Source organism: Magnolia sinica, chromosome 14 (assembly GCF_029962835.1).
Source record: "Magnolia sinica isolate HGM2019 chromosome 14, MsV1, whole genome shotgun sequence".
Taxonomy (NCBI): Eukaryota; Viridiplantae; Streptophyta; class Magnoliopsida; order Magnoliales; family Magnoliaceae; genus Magnolia; species Magnolia sinica.
In genome coordinates this window covers 76,212,892-76,220,867 of record NC_080586.1, presented here as the reverse complement: position 1 = coordinate 76,220,867, position 7,976 = coordinate 76,212,892, and positions in this window count along the sequence as shown.

Below are 7,976 nucleotides of genomic sequence, written 5' to 3'. Positions count from 1 at the left end.
ATGCTCTGTTGTAATGCTCATGCTTGGGAGCTTGGGCAGAGGGACAAAGTCAAGTGTATGACGAGGTACTCGTCCGTAAATAACCTGAAACGGAGATTTCCTAGTTGAGCGATTCACCATGTTGTTGAATGTAAACTCCACTTGAGACAAGGCCAAATCCCACTACTTCAGTTTTTCTCCTGAAATACATCGAAGGAGGTTTCCCAATGTGTGATTTACAACCTCGGTCTGCCCTTCAGTCTGTGAGTGGTGGGCGCTGCTGAACTGAATTCGTGCATTGAATCAAGTCCATAAAGTTCGCCAAAAGTGGCTAATGAACTTCGTATCATGATCAGAAGTAATAGTCTTGGGAACCCCATGTAGCTGCACAACCACTCTGAAGAATAGATTCGCCACGTGTGTTGCATTGAGAGTCTTCTTGCATGGAATAAAGTGTGCCATCTTAGAGAAATGATATACTACCACGAGTACCGAATCCATGCCGCGTTGTGTTCGTAGGAGACGAAGCACGAAGTCCATAGATAAATCCTCCCGAGGGCCGTCAGGCACGGGTAATGGGGTGTAGAGACCTGTATTATGAGATTGTCCTTTAGAGGTTGACAAATATAGCAACGTTGGACTACATTTCCCACATCGCGTACCAATTACGGCCATTAATACCGCTCTTCCAAAAGAGCTCACGTCTTGTCTTGCCCAAGATGTCTACTAAGGCCACTTCTATGTAGTTCTTGGATTATTTATTCCCTTACTGAACTTTTGGGGATGCACAGTCGATTCTCCTTGAAAAGGAACTCGTCTTACATATGTAAGTCATCAGGGTGACCTTTTTGGCATTTAACCCATGCGTCCTTGAAGTCGTTCTCGTTGGCATATATGTCCTTAAGGTGCTCGAACCCAACAACCTCATTGCTCATAGTGACTAACAAAGTTACATGGCAATTCAGCGCATCGGCTACTTTGTTTTGTTGCCTAGACTTATGTTTTAGTATGAACGTGAATTCCTGCAAAAACGAGATTCATCTAGCATACACACGGTTAATGTTAGCTTGACTATTAATGAATTTGAGAGCTTGATGGTCCGTGTAAAGTATGAATTGCCTTTAAATCAAATAATGTCACCATTGTCGCAGTGCCTGGACCACTCATACAACTTGATCTCATATCTAGACCACTTCTTACGTGCATCGCTAAGTTTCTCAGCATAGAAGGCTACCGGCATACCTTCTTGAGACAAAACTCCCACAATCCCGACATATGAGGCATCATATTCGACTTCAAACAGTTTGTCGAAGTTGAGAAGTAAAAGAACCGGGGTCGTGGATAACCTGTGCTTAATTTTGGCAAAGCTCCTGTCGGCTTTATCAGTCCACTGAAATTGCCCTTTCTTTATGTAATCTGTGATTGGTGACACAATAGTACTGAAATTTTTCACGAACCAACGATAGAATGTCGTTAGTCTATGAAAACTTCACACTTCGTGAATATTTGTGGGAACCGGCCATTCTCTGATTGCCTTCACCTTCTCCTCATCCACCTAAATACCCGTGAATGTTACGACAAAACCCAGAAATAACAGACTATTAGTCATGAAGCTGCACTTTTTATTATTTTCAGTGAGCACTTGAAGGACCTTCTTAAGGTATTCCATATGGGTGGTTTCATCTTTACTGTATATCAAAATATCATTAAAAGAAACCACAATGAACCACCCAATGAAAGGTTTCAGAACTTGGTTCATCAATCTCAAGAATGTGCTAGGTGCGTTCGAAAGACCAAAGGGCATGACCATCCATTCGTATAATCCTTCCTTGGTCTTAAAGGCCGTTTTTCACTCATCACCTGGCCGTATTCGAATTTGATAGTAGCCGCTCCTTAGGTCCAATTTAGAGAATATTTTTGCGCCCTCTAGCATGTCCAACATATCGTCCAACCGTGGTATAGGAAACTTGTATCTTATGGTGATTTTGTTGATGGCCCGGCTGTCGACACACACATGCGCCAACTCCCTCCTTTCTTTGGAGTTAATAAAGCTGATACGATACATGGGCTCATGCTTTCTCGAATAAGACCCTTACGGATCAGTTCCTCCACTTGCCCCTTGTTGGGACATAAAAAATACACGAGTAAAAAAGAGTTTGGTTTGTTGTGCATCAAGATTCCAAGATAGGAAGCCCTTTTTATTTTGCCGCCCTCTCTCTATCCTAAATCTCTCGTGAATAGTGTTGCTCGTGAATAGTGTTATGATGAATAGTGCTGCTCGTGAATAATGCTACGATGAATAGTGCATTGTAGGCGGTGAATAGTGCCGTTGTGCGCAGTGAATAGTGCGTTATGCACAGTGAATAATGCCGTTGTGCATGATGAATAGTGCGTTGTGCGTGGTGAATAGTTTCATTGTGCGCAGTGAATAATGCATTGTGCATGGTGAATGGTCCCGTTGTGCGAAAATAGCCATCACACGTGTGAAAAGCCTATAAATACCCCCTCCCCCTCTCATTTGAACAAAAGAGAATTAGAGAAGCTCAAGGAGTTCTCGGAGTAAGAGGAAAACAGAAGTTCTGCACAACAGAAATTACGCACAACCGAAGTTCCGGACAACAGAAGCTCGGCACAACCAAAGTTCCGCACAACAGAAGTTCCGCACAACCAAAGTTCCTTACAATAGAAGTTTCCACGTGCGCACAACAGCACTTTGCGCACAACGGATTTGGTGAAGGGTTCGCACGTGTAAAAGGTTATAAATACTCCACTATCTCCTGTAGTTGATTCATTCGAGTAACAAAAGAGTAGCAGAGAGAGATCTAGACTTCAGAAGAATTCAAGGTATTGGAGATACCATTGTGCGGCGCACAACCCATGTGGGTGCACAACCCAGTGGTCTGCACAACCCATGTGGGTGCACAAGCCAATAGTCCGCCCAACGGATTGGAGTGCACAACCCATGTGGGCGCATAACAACTCTGTCTGTATAAGGGGTCCACTGTACGGACGAAGCTCAAGTGATGATTATTCAATATTGAAGGGATCAAAAGAGACTCTAATCTGATTTGAAAGATCAAAGTATCTTCTCAGAAGCATGGAATCAATCGGAATGGTCCATCCTGGCAACTAGTTCACTCACACAACCATTTGTTTTGAATGGACATCAAGAGCAAGGAGAGAAGAATTCAGAAAGAGGTGGAGAAGTCGAAGGGACATCAACCAGTGTCTACCATGTAACCAAACCAAGGACCTCAAGTTTGCACAACTCATCTATCTTTGTGATGAACATCTAATACACTGAAATGCTGCCGAAATGACTATTGAACTATTCCTCTCATTCATTGTGTTGATTTATTGTACTTTATTTTTAGAATCAAGAGAAATACAAGGATGTAAATGAATTCAGAATGAATAAAATACTTTATGATCATTATTCTCTCATTCTTTCTTTGTTATTATTGAATGATAATCCCCCAAATCAAACACATTTGTTTCTTGTCGAAACACCCCTGCAGAATCTCGCACTCATTCGTACTCATCCAATAGTGAGGACGATTGGGTAAACTGGACCCAGGGACAAAGTCGATATGGTGCTGGATATCCCGCATGAGGGGTAACCCATCGGGAAGGTCATCGGGCCAAATTTCTTTGAATTCATGTAATAAGGGCCTTAATCTTTCGGGGATGATGATAGGCTCAAGTTCTTCCTCTTTTACAATTAATGCATAAGTTTGTCCTGTTTCTTTGGATTCTTCTATGAAGTCCCGTATGGTTAAGAGAAAACGACCCTCCACTTTACAAGTTTCAGGCGGTCCTTTGGATCTATAGGGGCCAATATGGTCTTCTGGCCGTCCTTGACGAAGATATATATGTTATCTCGCCCTTTATGAGTGACGTCATGGTCAGATTTTTAGGGTCGACCGAGTAGTATGTGATATGCTTCCATGTCAACTATATCGCATACTACTTTATCCTTATAAGTTTGTCAATTGGAAAGGATATGGTGCACCGTTCAGTTACCTTTATTTCGCTAACCTTCTTGATCTAATCGATTATATATGAGGAGGGATGACGCTCCGTTTTTAATTGCAATTTTTCTACCATGACCGTGGAGACGATGTTCTCACTGCTCTTACTGTCAATGATCACATCACAAACTTTTTGATTCACCGTATACCTAGTTCGGAAGATGTTATGCCATTGTGGAGACACTTCTTTTCTTGGCGCATATAATAGTCGCCTCATGATGAGCGACTCACCGCTAAAGCTGGGCAAAACAGTCCGATCCGGTGGATCCGACCTGATCAGACCCAATCTGACCTGACATGAACTTAACTGACAATCTGGATTGGTGCAGATCGGGTAGCCCCATCCAGATTGGGTCGAGTTCGGATTGGCCCGGATCCGACCCGATCTAATCCGGAATCCGATCCGATTGGATTCGATTTAGACCGGATATAAGTAATATGTACTTACTTTACCCGTTTATTTTTACCCTACCCTACCCGCACCCGAAGAACGCTCGCCGCGCCCAAACCCTAAATCCCTAAATCCTCCCTTCTCTACCTGAATATCTCGAACTTGTCTCGATCCCGATCCCAATCTTTGATTGCGTGTTTTTACCCTACCCTACCCGACTCTTTTAAAAGGTAGCCTTGCCGTTTTCTCCATTTTGGCTCGGTTGAGAAGCCGCAGATTCCCGGCCTCTGCAAGGTGAGATGAATCCAAGACATGTGCTGAACTTTGGGTGCAGGGAATTCGATTACCTCTTCAGTTTCTGGTTTTGTGGTGCTTTTAGTTTTTCAAATTTCTTTTCCTTTTAGGAAGGTAGGGATGCTAATGAATGGGGAGGCGGTGGTGTCAACCGTGAAGGAGACACTCCGATATGGTTGTGGCTTTGGGAGGACATAACAGGCAAGTTGCTATTCTTCCTCTTCTTCATGTTTTTCCATTTTCTATGTTTGTTATTTACGCGTAGTAGTCTTAGTTGTGAGATTTTGTATTGGAGGCCCATGGTCTGGTGATCTAGATGCTTATTTTGACGCCGCCCACTGTAATTTTCTAATTTATGTGAAACTTACATAGAAGTCAGCCACGTTTCTAACGACGGATGTTGTCATCTGACATGTTCTCTCTGGATGGAGATGAGACAACTAGGATTTGTAAAAATCTTTAAATAAAAATTCTCATATCTTCGTACAGTACGCATGTGTTCACAAGTGGGGCCTATGATTTGGTAATCCAAACTATTATTTAGTTCATCTAAGTATGGATTAAGAATTTTCCAATAAATTTCAAGTTTTAAAGATATTATCAACCTAAATCAGGAACTCTTTCAATTGAAGGTGGGCAGTCGATGCATTCTCTTATCAACCGTCTAGTAAACAAATAGAAATGTAGAAATGTGAATAATCTCCTATATATTTGAATAAAAGCATATAAATTAAGTGATGTAACAGACTAATGGACTGGATTATCGAAAAATGGGCCCCACTCTCTTAAATGAAAATGCGTGTACACTCTCGTAAGATCTCCTTCTTTTTTCTCTTTCTTCTTGGAAAGCTAAGTAGCCAATCCCACCCACGGGCGACTCAAGGTGCCTCGAGCACTGAGCTCCCTGACACCAAAGCCTTTCACGTAAAGTTCCTATGTGCCTTTCACATAAAGTTCCAGCATGGGATGCTAGGTGGGTCCCATCATGATGTTTGTGATAAATCCACACCGTCCATCCATTTTGGGAGCTCATTTTAGGACATGCGGCTAAAAATGAAATATATCCAAAACTCAAGTGGCCCTTATGAGAGGAAACATTGTAGATTCAATGACTACCTTCCTCGGTTTTTCCTCTTGTTCGGCACACTTGAGCTTTGGATTCACCTATTTTTTTAGTATCATGTACTAAAATGAGCTCTCACAGTTGATGGACGGTATGGATTTCTTACAAATATCACTGTGGGCCCACATAGCATCCTAATGCATGGCTGCAATCCTAAGAAAAAACTCTGGATTGGCAGGCGTACCACGCACTAGCCTAGCTGGTTTGGCGTGTTACCATCAGTAAGTTCTGTGGGTCCCATCATGAGGTATGTGTTATATCTAAACCGTCCATCCACTCGGTGGGCTTATCTTAAGGCTTGAGCTAAAAAATAAGATAGATCTAAAGATCAAGTGGACCACACTACAAAAGGTAGTGGGGATTGAACGTCTACCATTGAAATTCTTTTAGGGTCAAGAAGATTCGATCTGAACCGTACCTAACCCGATCCGACTCAATTTTCCTAACCGAGTTGGACTCGGTTCGGGTCAGGCGAGCAGTACAACGAATCGGATCGAGTCAGAGGACCCGGACTCAGTCCCGGATCGAATCGAGTTCGGGTCAGGCATTGATAACTTTGGACCGAGTCGAGTTGGGCCCAATCCGATCCGACTCGACTCGATGCCCATCTTTACTCACCGCGATCTTACTGAACTCAACCTAACTCATTTACCTCGTCCTCGGTGGTGTGCTCCTGTTATTCAACATCTGAATCTTCATAGGCGTTATCAGCATTACCATCATTGATGGCGAGTTTCTTCACTTTTCGCTCGGGACAAGTATTTAATAGGTGGCCCGGTTGGCCACAACGATATTCGTTGTTGGGCCTTGACCGAGCATAGGGGTTTGAGATTTTACTTGGACCAGCAGCAGTCGATACGCCCCTTTTGGGGTCTACCTTACCCGCTTCCTTGATCTTGGCTCTTAGACGTAGGAGGTTGAGTGCGTGCTCCTACGGGCTCCTTCCCCATGGGCTATGAAGCTCCCTGGGGTGAACCTGTCGTAGCGACCCTTGCGATAGGATAGGTCTGTGTGTTAGGACGTTGAAGTTGCGCTTCCACCCGGGTAGCCAACTTGATTGCATCATTCATTATCCAGACGGACTGCATCTGGACCCGATCCTATATCGCCATACACAATCCACTATTGAATCGGGCGACTTTTTGCGATTCAATCTCGACCAAATTGTTACGCGCCGCCAGGCAGTAAAATTCTTTTGTGTATTCTCTCACCGACCGACTACCCTTTCAATAATTTTGGTATTGTTGGAATAATACCTGATCGTAGTCGCTAGGGAGGAATCGGGCACATAGTAGTTGCTTCATTCGTTACCATGTGCGGATTGGTGCTTTCATCTACCTAGTTCGTACAAGTTACAGTTGTTCCCACCAAGTTGAATTTCCTTCCTTCAACTTGTAGGCTATAAGCTTGACCTTCTTTGCTTCAGGGATGTCCATATAGTCGAAGAATCGCTCAACTTCAGAAAGCCAATTGAGAAAATCCTCAATGTGTAGTTGGCTATTGAAGCTAGGAATATCAACCTGCATCTTGAATTCTCGATTTGTTCGATCTACTCGATCGCTGCCTTGTCTGGGGTGTTGGAAGATTATGTCGTCGATCTCCTCCTCGCTGGATCCTCCTTCCTCAAGAATAACCCGTAAATGCACTGTTAGTACTATCCTATGATCAGGGCGATTACGAGTTTCAGTAATTAGCGGTGGAGGATTACCACCAGGAACACAGAGTTGCCCTGGGATTTCCACTATGCGATTTGTCGTGCGATCGATGAAAGCCTGCAACCCTTTTATGGCTTGCCGATTCTCTCACTACGTTGCTTCGAAAGCCGTTAAAAGCTGATTCCATGGAGCACTGTCCATAGGATTATTACCCGACTCGTTGTTAGAAGTCATCGATCTGAGGAAAAATCTCGCTCTGATACCAAACTGACGTAGGGAAGGATGTGAGGTCGAGCACCATATTCCTCAAGAGGATGACTATTCCGAATCCACGAAACTTCTCTGGACTCCTCACAGAGACTTCTCAAATCCACGAGGAAAGAAAGCAAGAAAATAAAAATAAATTCTAATAAATTCGAAATTGATTAATAGATTAAAAAAACGAGTTCACAACCCTTTAAATAGGGATACCAAGAAATAGGAAAGAAATCGGAGTCAAACTA